The sequence below is a fragment of the Eulemur rufifrons genome, chromosome 19, assembly GCF_041146395.1.
Source record: "Eulemur rufifrons isolate Redbay chromosome 19, OSU_ERuf_1, whole genome shotgun sequence".
Taxonomy (NCBI): domain Eukaryota; kingdom Metazoa; phylum Chordata; class Mammalia; order Primates; family Lemuridae; genus Eulemur; species Eulemur rufifrons.
Window position 1 is genome coordinate 107001891 of NC_091001.1, and position 20982 is coordinate 107022872.

Below are 20982 nucleotides of genomic sequence, written 5' to 3' on the forward strand. Positions count from 1 at the left end.
CCTTGTTGCCATCTGTGATAGCAGCCGTCTCAAATGGTGTCACTCGGTGAGCATATTGTGGGGACGAGGTATTGGCTGTAGCAGTGCATATGGTTGTTCTACCAACGGGATAGTTTTGCCTGTCGTTCAGGAAAAGAAGATACACTGTGTCATTCCATTGTCTTTAATATTCACAGACTTGGCTAAAAATCACCTCACTTTTAACCCTAATTTCTCTCGTCTCTGTAATTATTTTTTATTTGTTTCCACAACTGTACATTTTGAGAGCAATAGTAAAATAAGAGCACACATTTTCTTCTGTTATTTCATTTGCTGGGCTGACCAAGGCCTCTGAGGTGGGAAGGCGAGACCACTTTTTGGTTGAATGTGTTCAGATCCTTCAACCAAATGCACTAACCTTGCTCCATGTGGCCACCTATTGCCACCACAGCCTAACTGGGACCATGTGCTACTGTGTCTTAAAGTAGCTTCAATATATTAAAGTACCACCACCCAAAGAAATATAAAAACTTAATTATCAAGTATTAGGTCATCAAATATGAAATGTTTGATTCCAAATCAAAAGTTGAATTTATTATATCTCAAGCAAGAGATATAATAAACTATATAAAAAAGTTTTGTGTATTATATCTCAAAGAAGCAGTACAATTAATCAAAGTATGCGCTGAACTATCGACACAGTTTTGTCATCTAAATGGTAGCTTGTTTATGCCAGCAGCAAAAAAGCCTGGAGAGTGAGCGGCAATGAAAATTGAGAAAGGCGTTTTCCACAGCTTGTTGAGAATTGAGTATTTTCCTTGGAAGAAGTGGTCCAAAGCCTGGAAGAAGTGGTCGTCATATTGGTGCAAGGTCTGGTGAATACGGTGGATGACAGAGAGTTTCCAAGTCCTGCCTCTGTAGTTTGAGCAGTGTTGTTTGTACAACAGGTGGTTGAACGTTGTCTTGCAAGAGGATTGGCCTGTCTCTAACTCTATGGACCAATCTTGGCTGCTTAATCACAAGCATCCTCATTACGTCATCCAGTTGGTTGCAGTACACATCTGCTGTAATTGATTGACCAGATTTCATGAAGCTGTAGTGGATAATACCAGCACTGGACCACCAAACAGACACCATTAGCTTTTTTTTTTTAATTTCAGCATATTATGGGGGTACAAATGTTTAGGTTATATATATTGGCTTGTCCCCCCCAAATCAAAGCTACAAGTGCGTCCATCCCTCAGACAGTGTGCACCACACACATTAGGTGTGAATATACCCATCTCCTCCTCTTCCCTCCCACCTGCCCGACATCAGTGATGAATATTTCTACTATATGTGCTTTTTTTAATGAATATTCAGTTTTGGATTGTGTTTCAGCACTTCATCTTTATCCAACCATTGTGCTGAATGCTTGCAATTGTCAAGAAGAATCTATTTTTCATCACACGTATCAATACAGTGTAGAAATTGTTCACTTTTATGTCGGGACAGCAAAGAAAGGCAAGCTTCGAGATGATTTCTCTTCTGTTATGCTTGTTTAACTCATGCAGAACCCATCTATCCAGCTTCTTTACTTTGCCAATTTGTTTCAAACAGTCCGATATTGTTGAAATAGTAATGTTAGACCTTGCTGCTAATTCATGCATAGGTTGAGATGGATTCACTTTCATTATAGCTTTCAGCTCATCATTATCCACCTTGGTCTCAGGTCGTTCACATGGCTCATTTTCAAGATTAAAATCACCAGAATGGAACTTCCCAAACCATGTACATACTGTGTGTTCATTAGCCACATCCTTCCCAAACACTTCGTTGACATTTCAAGTTGTCTGTGCTGCATTGGTTCCACAATGGAACTCATATTAAAAAAATAATACCTTTTTTTGACTTGTCCATGGTTTCACAAAAATTGCTCTAAAAAAGTTGAAAGATAATCACAAGCCAAAGAAAGAGGGGTGATGTACCTTCACAATAAAAAAAAAAAAAAAGAAGTGTCAAAGTGAAATGTCTGAAATATCAACTGGCAAACTTAGTACTTAATGAAATAGGACATTTCATACTTAATAACCTAATAGTTAAACTCTGAAAGTTGTTGAATAGGTTTACAAAGGTAAGAAGAAAGGGTCATTGTCAAAGTGAATTGGGACACAATTTGAGTGGCTAAGTTTCAAAATCCCTCCTTCTAGACCTGATGTCATATTTTTAATCTCTAATTCATACCCTTTCACATGAGGAAAAAAAAAACAAAATACGTTCCATGAAAACAACAAGCATTGGATAAGTGCATGTTGGGGAGAAGGGAAAGGCAAGGTATGTTTCACACAGTTACATGAACACCTTCCCTCGTCCCTGCTTCTGGGCTTTGGAAGAGTTAAGCTGGAGGGTTTTCTTTTATACAAGATTATCTTATATTTAATAATTCTATTCTTTGTGTCATGAAATATTTGATAGTACATTGTTACAATGTAATAGCATCTTCCATATTAATTATTCACCTAATTCTCACAACAGCCTCTCTCCCTTCCATACCTTAAAATCCAGTAAGGTGGGGATGAAATCTCACTGTTTCCTCCCCTTCTGGCTCCACCCTGTCCCACAGCACCCAGCACAAGCAGGCATCACCCCATAAGCAGTTCTAGAAGGAGCTAAGATTCTCTGCCTCTTTTCTCCTTTCCTGGATCTGCCTACCTGCAGAGAGGATTGGCTTTTAGAGGGAGGCTGAGACTTTTTGCACAAAGGGGTCAGTACTGACAGTGACTGTACAATTCTATGAGTCAGTGTGGGATCCTGCTGCTGCAAGTAAACTAAGTAACTGTATTTTTAGTTTCATCACAGGTCCTAGGTCCGATGGCTCTTTGTCTGTCAGTCTGAACTTTGCCAAAGAGGTGGTGAGCTGTCAACATCTCCAAATCATAGAGTGCCAACTGTGAGCCAATCACAGTACTAATTATACATGTTCACTCATTTAATGCTTATAAAAACCCCACAAATAACAAATGGGGAGATGATGCTTCAAGGAATTACAAAAAAAAGAAAAAAACTTGCCAGAGTTAAATACCTAATTAATGTTAGAGTTGAGTCAAATCCAGCACTGCTTGACTCCAAAGTTCATATCATTTATACCACAACCTACAACCTTTGATAATCATTTTCTTTGTCCTATTTCCACCTCTTCAGTTGCATTCCTAGTTGACCCATTCAAATACCTATCCCAAACCTGCCAAAGAAAATCTCCCCTGTGGTTCAGTTCTGGGTACCACATTTTAATACCACATTCTTTCCATCGCACCCCTGGACAGAGCCTGTTGAGGAGGGACAGGTCACGGAGTTCTCCTCCAGTTCTTTCACTCTGTGGGTGATCTGAGGTGTCCTCTTTTCTTTAAAACCAAGGACTTATTTATACCACAGTGATTTTATATGGGAAGAAGTGGATTTGGACAGAAAGAAACCCTTTCAAAGAAAAGAATGATCATTTGAGTTCATTACTATGACCAAGTTTGTATGTTTCCTTTCTATTCCTTCATTTATTATCTCCTTTTTAAAAGACACTTGGGCCTATTAAATAGAAAATGTTTTGTAAATGCAAACTTCAAATAATAGCAGCAGGCAACTTTCACAAATGTTTCTATTCATTTTCTTTAAACTAAAGTGAGATCTGAGCATACTTTCCAGATAGATCCCCTTAGAACCCTAGTCTGCCAAGGGTAAGTCAGATTCTCGGTGTCGATGGACACTTAGGTTGTTTTCCTGTCTTGGCTATGGTGAATAGCGCTGCAATGAACATGGGGCAGGGGGAAGGAAAAGATTCTTGATGTTCTTTTTATGAAAATGGTTAAGAGGCAGAGTTAAGGTTCGGAATAGCTGTCCCTCTCCTGGTGTAACAGGCGAGCTGCTGGACTTGGTTGGAGTGAAATATGATACTGCGTTTCCTCCCTTTGACGGACCATAGACTCCAAAGTTGCTGATTATACTCTATAATAGAAAAAACAATCTTTAGATTATAAAAACCTAGAGTAGGAGAAACAGTCCAGATCTCTCTGCTTGATGAGATTTTTATCAGCCATGTGGAACTACTTTAGGTTACTCAATCACTGTAGCACTGAAGTATTTTAAAACTCTGAGCCATGTGCTGCCACACGCCAAACACGGATCCAGCAAACCGTCCGCTGCGGCATTCTCATGGAATCCCAGGCTAAGGACCGACAGAGATCCTGGATTGGCAAACCAGAAAGAGCGGCACTTCATCAGGGCTTCAGGAAGACCCCCAGGGACGGGGAGGCCTCCTGCTTTTCTTTCTTCCTTTCTCTGTAAGCTCCCCAAGTGCTTATTTTAGTCAGCTGGATAATCACTTAATACGCGTGAGTTTCTCCAACACTACGTTTAATGAGAATCACACAGGTTGTTGGGGAACCGGAGAAGAGGCAGAGGACGGAGTGAAGCAGAACAGAGGGGAGCACAGTCCTTGGGGACGGTGCACATTCGGACTGGGAATGATCTCTGCCTGCTTCTGGTCCAAGGACGTTGTCATCCATTCCCTTCTCCTGATATTTTTATTTAGAGCAACATGCCAGTCCTAACATAGATGCTTTTTAAAATCATCTCTTTGCACAGAGAGTTCCCTCTTCTTGAAACCCTGTACCACCCACATCCGCCAGCTAATGTCTTCCCATCCTGACCTTCAGCTCCAATGTTACCTCAGGGAAACTCATTCACTCCACATCACACCTCTCCTGTGCCTTCTGGCCCCTTACGTCCATCTGCGTTAGGTGGGAATTCTGTTAGTGCCCCTAGACTGCAGCTCCGGGAGGGATAGCTCTGTCTTAGTGATGTCTGTATCCTAAGAGTTAGCACAGTACCTGGGAAAGAATATCCCCCCAGAAATTTTACATTTAATAAACTACTGGATGAACAAATGATCATAATTAAAAAGTTATTATCTGTAGTGTGTATGTGTATGTTAACTACCAGTCTATCCTTTTGCCTAAGCCCTATACCTGTATTATGTCATCATCTGATGGACATCTATATCTGTATATGCCACAGGTGCTCAAACTGAGTGTGACTAACCTTGCATTCTATAAATTCTCCCAGTACCTCTCATAACCTGATCTTACTCCTCTATTTCCTAGTTCAGCCATTTTCTGTCCAACAGTCTACACTTGGAGTCATGAATTTCTTCCTCTCTTTTCAGAAGTGTAATGTGTCATTAAACCTTCATAAATGGCTTTTCTATTCATGGCCTCTTACATTCTGAGATACCTTACGTATAATTTCCAGGATGATTTAAAAAAAAAAATTCTGGCTCTTCACTCCGCTGTCTAAGCAATAGATGGACAAGCTTTGATGGATTCCATGGCCTGTAACCTGAAGGGACCAAAGTCCTATGGTGGGAACTCAGGAGCCATCATGAGGGCAGCGCAGAGAGCAGGTGAGCAGAAGTGTGGTTTCCTGACCTCGGACTCTGTGGCCTCTGAGATCCACGGGCTGTGGCTACTGGGAGGCTGAGAGACGGAGCATCTCTTCTGACGGGAAGAAGGAGCAATAGCTGGCCAGGAATACAGACTCGAGAAACAGCAGTGCCCAGAATCGCTGAGCTGCCCCCACCACGTTCCGGTGCAGCAACATTCTGCCAACACACGTCTCCTCTTTCTTCTAGAACACGTAGTCTTAATTTCATCCCAAATATCCAGCCCCTCCTCCTCCTCTCAAATTTAGCAAAGGCCTGTAAATACTGGTCATTCCCTTTGCATACTTGACAAAAATTTAAAGGTACAAAAAAGACTCTGCAAAGAAATCAAAGTATTTCCCTTAAGGAGCTTTGCGTGTAGGAATTTTTTTTTATTTATAACTAAATGATCAAACCATGATTGCTCCACCTCATCCCATCATTCCCCAAGAGGTAAAAATGCCTGTACCCATCGCTAGGACTTCTACCATGTTTGACAGTTTGCTGAGAGGTTTCAGAGGCATCAGCACCATATATTCCTGTAAGGAAAGAAGGTCTCAGATGACTTTGTCCATTTAACAGATGTTCCAAAGGGAAATGGAGGCTTCCAGAAGGTAAAGGTTTTGGCCAATACTATACTGCTGGTGTACAAGAGAGAAGACAAGAAGCCAGATGTTTGACCTTTCAAATTCTTGACTGGATCCCATAGTCTATGTAGTCACACTATGTTTTGTGGGGGATTTTTAGGTGGTTTTTTTTTTTTTTGGAAACATATCTATTATTGTCAATCTCGATTCAATTCTTCAAGACAGATTTGTTTATTAGAAAGTGTTAGTGTTTGTAAAAACCTGGATCAAAATTGCACTCTTACTACATATTTGCTCTGCAACGTTGGATGATTTATTCAATATCGTTGAACTTCAGTGTTCTTATCTTTAAAACGTGACAATCTGCATCCTAAAGCAAAGGTTGCCCAGGACACAGTGAGAATACTTGGACACTCCATGAGCATCACAAACACCAGCTGTCCATGGCACCTCCCACCCAGCGGATCCCTAAGTGATCATTGCTCAGTTTGCCCCTAAATTCTGAGCTCTTGCTTTGCATTTCGACCATATTCCATGGGATTCAGTGCTTTGAGAGGAGTTCCATGTGATACTGCTTCTGGGTCTGCTGTATTTGGACAGTAAGCAGTTAGATTTAATCCTTGCTAAGGGACAATTTTGCTTATAAGATATAATTAGAAGTCAACTCTGAATGGTGTTATAATTATGGGTATAACTTAGTTTGATTCTACAAATATTTAGTGAGCACCAGACAGTGTGTATATAAAGATAAAGGTAAGATTTCCGCCCTTAAGAGTACATGGTATGTGAATTCAAGAAGGTGAACATGTAAGCAATTTCATGAGAGTGTGATAAATACTATATGTGCATACAAAGGCTGTGAGGACACAGGAAGAAAGCATCAGTAGCTCTGCTTGGTTAGAGGCATGTTTCAAGGAACAGCATCAGACTGGGAGCAGGATGAGAAGATGTGGACACTGTCTCAGCAAACAGGTAGAAAAAAACATTACAGGCAGAGGGAACAATACCTAAAATATCAATCAAAGTTTTTTGGAACCAGTTGTGGTTGTAGTTTTCCAATATTATCAATTTTACTTTAGGTTAGTTACTAAACCTACTATTTCGTTTTTTCTTATTTCTAACTTGATTCTAGTAACATCACCAAGGAAACTCTTGGTGTTGAGCAAATGATATTGTGGAATGTCACTGGTCTAATGCTTGGTACACAGAAAGTACTCACAAATCTCAGGTCTGAACTAGCAGATTCGTGGCTTAGTCACGGAATACAAAGAACACGATGAGGGCAGTGGAGTTCAGCATTTTTATGAGGGTGTTCAGAGTTAAAATTCCTGGGAAACAAATGGCCTGGATGCTTGGCTAGATGTTTAAGCCTGTGGGAGAGGCGATTATGGCCAGGTTTTGTGGTGTTTTTCTCGTTTAGACCATCAAACTGAAGTATTGGGGTGCTCTTCTCCCGTTTCCCCAGAGAACTCTCCCCTGTGGGGATATTCATGTTGTTGGGGACTTGAGCGGGTTTCTCAGAGCTGAGGTCCCTTGCTTGGATGGGAATGGCGTCATCATTTTCTCAGCACAGCCGTGCATCCGTGTGCCCTTGCTGGTCCCGGGGGCGCAGCTGGAGACGCTCCACCATTGACCTTCCACCCAGGGTTAACGTTTCACGTGACTGAGGTTTTACTGGTGAAGGCAGATTCCAAGAGGAATGAATTATGTACAGCTGTTTCCAAATGCATCTTTCCCTGCTCCCTGTCCTGGGGCCTCCCAAACTTAACTTCACACATGTACCTGACACACAGTCATACCCTGGACCCTGGGAAAAAATCATCCAGGAGACAACAGGTGAAATGAACACCTCCCTCCAGGTACCTGATAGAAAACAAGTGAGCTGCTCATGTTCCCTGAATAGCTATTTTTGTTTTTAAGGCCTCCTAAACAGCAAGGGGGCCAAAGTCCAAACTTCCCAAATTCATGGTATTAAGTTACTGTTAATAGGGCCGCATTCAAACTACTGCTCTGCGGACTGACCCTCTGGCTTGTGGTTTTGTTTTTTAACTCCAAGCTCAGGCTTGGAGCAATAAGGTTAGCCACCTGAAACAACAACATTTGCCTAATCTAGCGTGATCTATTTCCCCAGTGAAGATTGCCTTCTGTGTTATTTTATTTTTAAAGGGAGTTAACATTTAACGCGCACATTAGCTGGTTCCTGTCTCCCTGAATGGGTCTGTTTGTTTCAGCGTGTCCCTCCGCCGTGCTGCTGAGCCCTGCTTTTCCCGAGGTTCAGAAAACCCTAAATATTAATGAGGGCCAAAGACCCAGGCATTGGCAACCCCTTCCCCACCGCACACTCCATTAAACACAATATCCGGAGGTATTTTATAACTTGGGAAACCAGACCAGGAAAAGTATAGCACCATTATAACTGGGCATGATGGTATTTTTTGAAAGTGTCATTGACGCAGAAGGAATTGGTAGCGTTGGCCAGTCAGTCGCTTGTATTAAGCATCTCAGAAAGTGACTAGAGCTGAGTGGCTTTCCTAGTGCTCAGCAGTGGCAGCATTGCCTGGGAAACTCGTTACAAATGCAGTCACTGGACCCCACCTGGGATCTGCTGCATCAGAAGCTCATCAGAAATTCTGGGGTGGGGCCCAGCGCCAGTGATGTATCCACAGCCTCCCTCCCTCGCAGACCGTAACAGTCAGTGTCAGAGAAACACGAGTGTAATTCAGGGAGTGTAAGACTGGGACTCACATTGTCCCGGGTTCTATTCCCATTTCTGCTGCTTATTGGCTACGGATCCGAAGCACGTTTTCTAATATACCTGTCCTCATTTATAAAATGGTGATAGTAATGCAATCCATTCTACATGACTCCTTGAATTGTGATGGTGTTAATAATCAATAAGAAATTTTTAATAGTATTAAATATTTTTAAAATTATTTTATTTATTTTTATTTTTTATTTTTATTTTTTGCTAACTCTACACTTATTTTTTTTTTTTTTTAATTTCGAAACATTTAGGGGCTACAAGTGTTTTTCGTTACATGGATAAGTGTATGATGCTGGAGTCAGGGCTGTCAGTGTGCCCAGTGGAATGAGCACATTTGAAAGCACTTTGAGGCCTTGAGAGTGCTTGCGGCAGTGAACGTCTACAGCAGCGCTTTATTGTAAAGATTTCCTTCTTTAATCAGTCTCTCCGGCTAAACAGGACATCTGAAATTCGGGACAGATAGTCTTACCACAGTGCAAGGTTATTACATCCTATCAATGACAACAACAAAAGCAGTCATTTCAGTGATTAGCAGACAGACAAAACAAAAGGGATGTTTCAGTGGGACTTGAGGAAGCTTGAAGGGGGAGTTTGATGAGCAGAAGTGATAGAATGTACTTCTTGGAGCAGAGAGAGCAATGCGTGGTCACTAATGCAGAGCTGAGGATGCACAGAAGGTGAGCGTGAGTGTGAGAGACAGAGAGAAGAGAAGGTGGAGGAGAAAGAGCAGCAGAGTAGAAACCCTGTTATGGCATCTCACAGTTTTCGTGTAATTAGCAGTAGCCCTAACCACAGGCCCCACCTGTGCCTAATGGCACTTTCTCGTTCACGGAATACTACACCTCACTCAATCCTCACCTGGCCTGCTAGGTTGACACAGGAGGAAACTGAGGCTCAGAGGTCATAAATTACCTCTCTCATGGACACTGGCAGGAGAAGAAGCTGCAGAAGAAGCTGAAGGAATGGCCACAGGAGCCAAGGACAGGCACAGAGGCCCTGATGCTCCTGGTCCTGTAGGGACAATTGACCACCCATGGATCTCTCTGCAACCTGAGCAAGGCAGGTCACAAGCTGGGATGGCCACGCAGACTCAGTGCGTGTGCTTCCTGGTGTCAGCAGCTCTCAGCTCCTATCCACGCTGAGTTTTTATTTGTGCCTCTCTGGCTGTATTTATTCTTATCCATACAATAATATGCCAGTTAAGCTATTTAAATCAAAAATCCTCTTCATCCCAATCACCTTCAATATATGATATTTCTTGCAATAATTTCTTTCATCCCTTTTCCACAGTTTTTTTCATACAATTGTAATTGTAGCACACATATCATTTTGACCTTTGCTTTTTTATTGCTATTATATAATAAACAATTTCACTTGTTGCTATGGTGTTTCCACAATGTTCATTTTAATAGCTACATAAGATTTTATTCAAGGAACACACCATAAATTATTAAACCATTTCTTTTTTTTTAAGTTGAATTCCCATTTTGTGCCAAAATATTTGTGTAAATATATATTATAATTCATTCAATTTTTACTATGCCTTTTGGTACTTGCGGCTAATATTTTATTTCCTCTTCTGTTTTGATAGAATTTGGAAGGTAAGTACACTATTTTTAATAGGATGCTCATTGTTATCATAAGACGTTCCACAAACATTCCGAATACTATGATGTTCTATTTATAGCCTCTGGTCAAACACACCAACACTCGGCTCCCTTTTATGGAGTTTTGTGCATTTTGGCTCTTCTCCCTCTCCTCTCCTTTCCCATTCTTCACGGGTTTAATCTGGGGAGTCTGACATCCCTCCCTAACCACGAGTGTACACACACACACACACACACACGAACATGCATGCACACACACACGCACACACACACTAGCTTGCCTCTTGTGTCCTGTTTCTAGTCCAAAATGGGCTAGACTGCCAGAGTTTATCTTCTCGCATTTTCACTACTCTTTTTCTCTTCTTGCTGTAATAATTGCCAATCCCATTCCTTTCTTTTTAAATTTAGTACTTGATTTCGTCACTCTTATTGAATATTCTCTTCATGGATTTCCCCCTCTGTTCAGTTCTTGCTCTTAATGGGTTCGGGGAGACGTGGGAGTCCCAGGCAGTAGAGAGCACGTGGGACAGAACGAAAGGCAGTTGTGGGCACAGCGCTGACATCTCCTTCCTTACTCCGACCGCTATTAAATGAGCCTATTTGCAACCCTCACTGCTCTCCCTCTTCTAAAGACCTGCATGTATGCATTAAATGTAACAGCCTCGTCCCCAGCTTCACTGAACCTTATTATCAATAACATTCCCTTTTCAAAGTCCTGGATCTATTGCTCTCTTATTGTATTTTATATATTTTACAGGATGCCTCGACTTACTTTTTAAAAATAAATGAATGTATTTCTACATGATTGAATGCACATAGATTTGAAATTAACAATTCATGGAAAGATATTCCCTGCTGTGGCAACTCACATAAAATTTACTTTTAAAATCTAACGGAATAGAATGCCAGAATAATTTTCATTTCCAAGGCCTTGGCCCATGGTACACCTGCTGGAAGTCCCGTCTTTGATACTTACTCCCTGGAAAGAGAACTCTCTGGTGGGAACAGAATCGCTAGTTTTGGGAGTCACTGCTGAAATTCTCTCCTGAGTGTCATGACAAATGCTGGTAAACTGTGGCACTTGTCATGTCTTCTGCCTGGAGGAGGGAACATTGCAGAACTAGGGACTTTTTTTTTTCTTGGGGTGGCAGAAACTGGCTAGCTATTTACCAAATCTACATCCTTTTCTTTCTGAGCATGCAGCTGGGAGACATTTCCAACCTGCCTTAAGTTTAGGCAGGATCTGGTGGTAGAGCTCTGGCCTGTGGGATGTGTACACAACTGGAAAGTGCCACCCCCATTCTGGTCTCCAAAGGTCGACTACGCATCATTTCCTACACCGTTTCCTTTTTTTCCCAGCTTCATAGAGATGCATCTGGCAATTGTTTTGGAAAACACATATTGAAGACACCAGAGCCACAGCATGGCCGAAGACTGGGTCCCAGAAACTTGAAGGAAAGTCACGTACTAATGAAGAACACAATTTGGGGATTTATGTGAGTAAAAAATAGACTTCTATCATGTTGCTGGCTTTATACATTTTTTTACTTGTTTATTACAAATGGTGTTACTCTAATAAAATACAACATCAACACAATAACTTAAACTAGTCTCACTATGAATCCTAGATCTCTTATCTTTGTAGTTTAAGTCCAGCCTGCTGGTGTAAAGCTGGGCAAGTGCCTTCCGGAATCTAACGTGCATAATTTTGGGTCACTTTTTTCAGGTGCTACTGAAGATTCCACACCCTTTTTTCCTTTTGAATGATTTCATAGGCACCATTATATAAAGTACAAATAAAGAGAGAAGAGGTGTCTAGGGTTTTCAGTGCCTCTCCATCTTCCCCGGAGCCCTACACAGTAATCATTTAAAAGATAAGGCAATCCAGTAAAGCGACATGAAGTTTTCCAGGAACTCAAAGAACTAATGAGAATAGACCTTTTCTATTAATACAATATTGATGAACAAATTAGTGCTTCCCAGAGTAAAAACAATGCATTTTAATTGAATTATTACATTCACCAGGCATTCTGGAGACAAGGCACTTTTCTTTTTTCAGGTAACAATTTTGTCTTTTAAAATGTGTGTTTCCAGCTTGGCATAACATGAGTTTTTCTTTCATTTGTCTTGTACAAATGGAGCGATTTATTTTCCTTGGAATCCCAGCATCAGTCCTCGTCTGTGCTTATGCTGGTGAGGTGCAGGCATTGTGGGGATGAGCCTGTGAACGTGAAGCTTCTCCCCGGAGTGCAGAGAGAGGCTGACGGCAGGTGACGAGGTGTGTGTTTTCTTCAGCGTCGTGGACCACCACAAGATGCTGCAGGAAGAGAGCCAGTGAATTTGTGGGTGTTGAGCTGTTGGAGATTCTGAATGCAGGTTTTTTATTTTTAATTTACAGTTTAATAGAAGCCAGCTGACATGGAGCTTTTTTTGTACATCATGTTTATGAGACATGAGTCAGCGATGACATGTCTGTAAGCTATTCCAGTGGAAGGGGAGCCTCCAAGGCAAGCGGCCGCTGGTTTGTGGGAAGCTCAGCCAAGCATGTTGCTCTAGCCCCTGGGGTAGATTCTTTCCTAGCTTCGGTGAGACAAGGAAATCTTCAGAGCAAGTTCCAAGATGAGGCTTTTTCTGTGAGAAGCCGAAGCCAGAGATCGGCCTGGTTTGGTCCTTGTCATCCTGACTCTCCAAGCTGTCCAAGCAGGGCCATGGCTGTGGAAGGTCACCCTGAGGGTGAAGCACACTCAGCTGTCATAGCAGTCAGGGGGCCTTTGTTTAGTTTTAGCTTCATGGGGGGTTTTTTTGTTTGTTTGTTTTTGTTTTTGAAGCTTTTGAAAGTCTTTCCTGAAAGTGGTTCCTTGTAGTAGCACAGGAGGACAACTTTGTTGTTTTCTAAAGAAAACTGATTCTTTGAACCTCCCAAATGCAAAAGCAAGGATACTTTCCTTGTACTTCCGCCCTATTCTGGCCATGCAGGCTCGCCCTCATCAGACTTCTCAGTATGCTATCAAAAGTGACTTCGTGGTCCTTGAATGGCTTCTTGGGTGAGAAATAGGTCTGTAGTCATGAGGCGTAGCAAATAGCAAACACCCTCAGGACCCTAAATAAACTGAACATTTCACGAGACAGAAAGAATTGTAGGTGTTTCACCTTGAGGAAGAAAATATACTCTCCATAAATTGAAATTTTGTCTTTTAGTTTTTAAAAATCTCCTATTTTCATTAGGAATTAGAAGTGTGGTCATCTTCCCCTTTGGACCTACATTGGAAAATATAGAGAGACAAATACAATCCAGTTATACAAGAATTGATGGACACTTGAGTGGGGTTTTTTTTAAATGAAAAGTCACCTGTCCCTTGTAGTGTTAAGCTTGACTCAACTGAAAAATGACCTTTGTCATTGTTCGATGCCATATGGCATTACATGGAATGCCTCACGTCCATGAAAGAGTATCATTCAGGGGCCCAAACATACACCATCAGTGATCATGGCTAGAACCATGATTTCTAACAGGTGAGGTTACATTCCAGAAAGTACTTTCCAAGTATAATATTAATATGTGTAAATATTGCTTAGAATTCTTATTTAGTAAGTTCTTCTATTATTCAGAGGGCTCACTTCTATTATTCAGGGTCTGAGTAGTGCTTTGACTTAGTTATGTACAAAATACAACTTAATGTTGGGAGGAAAGAGAGAGAGAGAGAAAGAGAGAGAGATCCACTCTGACAGAGGCATCTGCTGCAATAACCTTTGTATCTTACTTCATAAGATCATCGGAAGTTGATCTTGACCTGCCCCAGGCATGATTGTGGAACAAAGCAGAATATTAAAACAGTTACACATCATCATTGGAGATAAACTCTGCCACTTTCTGCATTAGTTTGCTCCATCAAGTGCACCAAGTGCATCCTACTGAGTTCTGAGCAAGAACATTTAAAAGTAAAGTTTGCACATGTAGGAGACTGAAACAGGATCTGCACCTTTCACCTCTCACAAAAATCAACTCACGATGGATAACAGACTTAAACCTAAGGTGTGAAACTATAAGAATTCCAGAAGAAAATGTTAGAAAAACTCTTGTAGACATTGGCCGAGGCAAAGACTTTATGATGAAGACTCCAAAGGCAATCACAGCAACAACAAAAATAAATAAATGGGACCTGATAAAATTAAAAAGCTTCTGCACAGCCAAAGAAACTATCATGAGAGCAAACAGACAACCTACAGAATGAGAGAAAATATTTGCATACTACTCATCCGATAAAGGGCTGATAACTAGACTCTATATAGAACTCAGGAAAATCATCAAGAAAAAATCAAAAAACCTTATCAAAAAGTGGGCAAAGGACATGAACAGAAACTTTTCAAAAGAAGATAGACTAATGGCTAAGAAACATATGAAAAAATGCTCAAGATCTCTAATGAGGGAAATGCAAATCAAAACCACAATGAAATACTACTTATCCCCAGTGAGAATGGTCTTTATCAAAAGTCCAAAAACAATAAATGTTCACACAGATGCAGAGAGATAGGAACACTCATACACTGCTGGTGGGACTGCAAACAAATATAACCTCTGTGGAAAGCAATATGGAGAGATACCTCAAAGAGCTACAAATAGAACTACCATTTGATCCAGCAATCCCATTACTGGCCATCTACCCAAAAGAACAAATACATTCTATAAAAAAGATATCTGCACTAGAATGTTTGTAGCAGCACAATTCACAATTACAAAGATGTGGAAACAACCCAAGTGCCCATCAATCCATGAGTGGATTAATAAAATGTGGTATATGTATACCATGGAGTTCTAGTCAGCCACAAAACACAACAGTGATATAGCACCTCTTGTATTATCCTGGATAGAGATGAGACCCATTCTACTAAGTGAAATATCCCAAGAATGGAAAAACAAGCACCACATGTACTCACCCTCAAATTGGTATTAACTGATCAACACTTAAGTGCATATGTACTAATAACATTCATTGGGTGTCAGGCAGTTGGGAGGGGGAAAGAGGGGATGGGTTTATACACACATAATGTGTGTGGCATGCACCATCTGGGGGATGGACATGCTTGAAGTTCTGACTCGGGTGGGGCAAGGGCAATATATGTAACCTAAATATTTGTACCCGTGTAATATGCTGAAATAAAAAAAAGGAAAAAAAAGAATTTTAATCAAGTTTAAAGAAGTTGCTTCTATTATTAATTTTAGATTTCAAAAATCATGAATATTTTAAATTTTATTGAATATTTTTCTTCAACTGTTAAGATTAACTTATGTTTTATAACTAATTAATATGAATGATTCTATTAATAAATTTCTAATTTTAAAATATCTTTGCTTTCTTAGGCTGAACCCAATTTGTTACTATATAACTGCATTTTGTTTTTTAATATATTATTTATAAGTTTTTCCTTTTATTTTAAAGTAAAATTGCCTTTTGTTTTTCTTTATTATGCATTTTTTTCTGGTTTTACTATCAAGATTATAACAAGCATCATAAAATGATTTGGGCATAATTCTTTATTTTTCAGTTCTATGGATCAGTTTAAATAATGATGGAAATAATCTTCTGTGGAATTTATTTTTAAATCAGTCTGGATACCACAGAAATAGCTTCCAATAATTACATTTACAACAATTACACTTTACATTTAATTTGTATTTTGCTAAAGTCAACATTTGAGTGAAACTGTCCAAAACAGTTTGTGCTTACTACATTTAAGGGGTCTTTAAATAGTTCATGGACAATATGCATTATGAGAAAACACACATGACTTCAATTTTTTTGTACCAAAATAAACTCATATTAACTTGTTATAACATGTCTGAACAGGATCTTAGTTGAGGCACTAAGAAAGATAAGACATCAGTTACATCAGTTTGAAAAGAGGCCTGTCAGAGCAACATATGTTCCAATAAACTTGAAGCAAGAACAAACATCAAATTGATGGTGAAGCTTGGGTGGAAGAGTGGTGAAGTCATTGACGCTTTCTGAAAAGTTATGAGGACAATGCTCCAAGGAAACTGGCAGTTCCCCAATGGATAACTGCTTTTAACTAGGATTGTGATGATGCTGAAGATGAATCCACAGTGGCAGACCATCCACATCATGTTTTGAGGAAAAAATCATCTTGTTTTTGTCCCCATTGAAGAGGAATAATGAGTAATAGCAGAAACAATAACACCATAAACGTCTCAATTGGTTCGGCTTACACAATTCTGACTGAAAAATTAAAGTTTAGCAAACTTTCCACTCTGGGTGCCAAAATGGTTATACCAAGATCAGATGCAGACAAGGGCAGAGCTCACAATGGAAAATTTAAATAAGTGAGATCAAGATCCCAAAGCATTTCTTCCACGAATTGTGACAGGAGATGAAACGGCTGTACCAGCACCATCCTTAAGACAAAGCACAATCAAAGCAGTGGCTACTGAGAGGGAGGCTGTGGTCTGGTCACAGCAAAGGTGAACTTGTCAAGAGCAAAGGTCACAGCAACAGTTTTGGGGCATGCACGAGGCATTTTGCTTGTTGACTTTCTAGAGGGCCAAAGAACAATAGCATCTGCTTATTATTCAAGTGTTTTGAGAAAGTTAGCCAAAGCTTTAGCAGAAGGATGCCTGGGGAAGCTTCATTAGAGAGCCCTTCACCATAACAAAGTTCTTGCTCATTCTTTTCACCAAACAAGGGCAATGTTGTAAGAGTTTATGTGGGAAATCATGAGGCATCCAACTTACAGTCCCAATTTGGCTCTTTTTGACTTTTTTTGTTTGTTTGTTTCCTCATCTTAACAAAATCTACAAAGGGCACTCATTTTTCTTCAGTTAATAATGTAAAAAAGACTGCATTGGTATAGTTTCATTCCCAAGACCCTCATTTCTTTGGGAATGGACTCAATGGCTGGTATCATCACTTATTAATACAAAAGTGTCTTGAACTTGATGGAACTTATGTTGAGAAATATAGTTTATATTTTTGTCTTCTAATTCCATTTTTCCACAAAACTTTTGAAGTCTGCTCATAGTCTGAGGCCTTGGATATTTAAAAACATCTTTTGTTTTGTTTTTCTTCTGTCAATTTTATTTAATGGATTACTAAAAGTTTTCTTTCCTTTTTTTAAGTAATTTTTGGTTAATTGTTTTCTGAAAAACTGTGTTGTCAAAATTATTTGCAAAACTATTCTTAGTGCTTTACCATTTATTTTATTTACTACTTTTATCTCATGTTTGTGGCTATATGTCTTCTCTCTCTCTCTTTTTCTCTCTCTCTCTTATTTGAGGCTGATACTTTCCCCTCAACACACTACTTTATCTGTATCTCACAGGTTTTGATAGGTGGTATTTTGTGTATTAATAGTTAAATAGTTTTAAACTTCCAACAAGGTTTTTTACTTGTTTTAAGTATTTAAGCATTTTTTTTTTGTCGGATTGAGTTAATCAAATTAATGACCCTATCATCATCGGTCTGTACAAGGTGCATTACGTTGTTTTGTGTAATTTCTGCCTTTTATCCTCATGCTCCATTCTCATTCTTTCACCACTAACACCAATTATTCTAATAGTTTGATTGGTAATCTTTTGTTGGTATGTGTTTTCTAAAATGTATATAGCTATTTCATGCTTGCACTTTAATGTATAGAAATGGTCATCTCTTTAATCTCATCATATGTTTATTAGCCATTACTTTTTTCTAATCTGTAAATTGCCCACAACTGGTAAACCAACTTTTTGTCTCAGCACACTTTCTTATATGCAAATATTCCTTTTTCTTGATTTAATGTCTAGTTTGCTAGAATCCAAATTTAAATAATACTGTCAGAAATAGCCTATGAATGATACATATTCTGAAGCTTTGGATATTTAATACACTTTTATTTTGATTTTACATGTGAATGCTAGATGGATTTGTAAGAAATAAAATTCCAAGTTTTTCATTACATTTCTCAGAATTTTACACATAAATCCCTATCATCTTTCATCAACCTGGGTTGTCAGTGATGACCTTTCTATGAGAAACTTAATCATTGATTAGCAACAAGAATTTTCACTCTAACTCTTAGACTTGTTCTGAATTCACACCATGCTGGACCAATTGAACATTTGTTGGCATTCCTTCATCCTGTTTGGCATTTCCTTGTTTCTTTAATTCTAAAGACTCTGGGAAAATATTTTTCCTCTTGCCTTGATTGTTTCTTCTACAATATTTTATGTACCTGGAATGCCTAGTAGAAGGATGCTGGATCTTTTAGATTTATCCATTATGTTTCTAAACTCTTTTTCCTTCCAATTTAAATAAATATATTTTTAAGGATAACATTAACATTAAAAAAACAGTGTTAGAAAACATAACAAAATGAATAAACAAAAACAACCATTAGGAAATAGAACATTAGTTTATTATAAGACCTCTTAAAAGTATTTTTTTCATGCTATTGTTGACAGTCATTTGAACTGTCTTTAGTCTGGGACTCTAACAAGCAATGCTGCTTTAAACATTCTGTGCAAGTCTTTTGTGCATGTACATTTCTCTTGCAGATATATACAGCTAGGAGCATGATTGCTTGGTCAAAGGGTAGGGATATATTCACTTAAGAGGATATGGCCAGTTTTCCAAAGTGACTGCACCAATTTACATTTGCATCATCAATGTCTAAGAATTCCAGTTGTTCCACTTCCTTGCCAACACTCAATGTAGATGTTTTGAATTTTAGCCATCTTGTATGTAGCAGCATTTTTTAAATCCCATTCATGATGGTGATGAGCAACTCTTCACATGCTTATTGACCATTTGTATATATGATACATAAATTATAAAGTACTTGTTCACACCATTTGCCTATTTTTTGAGAGAGGAGATTGCCCATAATTTTTTTAAAAAGTTTAGCATTCTTTATATATTTTAATTAGAGAGAGAGAGAGAGAAAAAAAGAAATGCAGTTGAAGCAGGAGCCAGACCACATGTGGCCATCCAGGCCAGGAGAAGGATGTCAGCATTCTTTCTAAGGTGTAATAGGGAGCCATTGAATGATTTTAAGCAAGTAATGATGCAGAGAAAGATACTGTTTTATATAATCGCAGTTAATGTATCTATTCGTAGGATTAAAAGGCAAGATGGAACTTTACACAGAAAACTGGAGACTTTAAAAACAACTACAAGTAGATTCTAGAACTGAAGAATGCAGAATTAAAATAAAGATCAATAAATGTGTTCCCCAGCAGATCAGACAAAGCTGAAAGGGGAAGTCTTAAACAAAGGATAGGTCAGAAGAAAATTTCCAGATGGAAGCAAAGAGACAAAAAGATACAAATTAAGAAAGAAGCATATGACACGTCATAAGAAACATTTGAACAAGAGGGCAGAAAGTCCCGCAGAAGGAGAAATATCTGAAAAGATGATGGCAAAGAATTTTCCAAAACCATCTAAAGACATCAAACCACAGATACGAAGTCCTAACCAGGTGATTAGAAAGAATATCACACCCAGGCACGTTACTGTGAATCCGCTGCAAATGAAGCAGCCAACTCTGGCGGTAATAAATCATATTACCTGCAAAGATGCAACAAGATTGACAGTTAATTTCCCCAGAAAAACACAAATGAAGTCATGATAACAGAACAGTATCTTTAAATGGGGAAGGAAAATAACTGCCTACCTAAAAGTGAAAATCGACTTCCAAATGAGGGGAAGTGAAGACATTTTCAACAATGAAAACACAATATTCCTTAGCAGCAGCCCTGCACTAAATTACATTTTTCAAGCTGAAGGAAAAAGATAATAGAAGGAAGCTCAGAGATAGGAGAAGGAATGAAGAGGGATGAAAAGAGTAAATGAGTAGTTAAAAACATAATCAAGAAACGGTGAATGTCCAGGAAGCTGAAAAATATTCATCATAGCCACTCGATGCTATAATCTCTAGAGAGTCAGCTAAAAATATTTTAAAAGTGTAAAACTACCAAACTAATAGGAAGGAAACATGGGATAATAAAAAAGTTCTTAATCTATCCAAAAGCAAACAAGAAAAAAGAAAGCAAGAAAACAACATGGATCAATTAGAAAACAAATAGTAGCATGGCAAATTTACAAATAAAAGCTGTAGTAATCATAACAAGATTACAATATTGGATTAAAAGACACATTAGTATATATTGGTTATAAGATACAATCTTATTGTAGGATATACATTATCACCAAAATTGAATGGATAGCTCAGAAATACATCACACATATAAGAATATTTAACTTATGACAAGATGGCACTACAGGGAAGTGCAGTCTTTAGTTAACAGTGCTGCTTCAGCTGGATATTGGTATGAAGGAAAAATACTTGACCCTACACCACACATCACACACAAACGTCAATTCCTAGTTGATTGTAGACCAGGATATGAAGGGCAAGGCAAAAAATCTTCTAGAAGATAACACAGGAGAATATGTTAATCACTGTAGCACAGGAAAGTTTTCTTAAATTTAACTCAAAGAGCATCTCTCATAAAAGAAATAAATAGACGAATAAATTTAAGTACATTAAAGTTAAGAATATCCTCAAAGGACACCAATAAGGGAGTAAAAAGGCACATCACTGAAT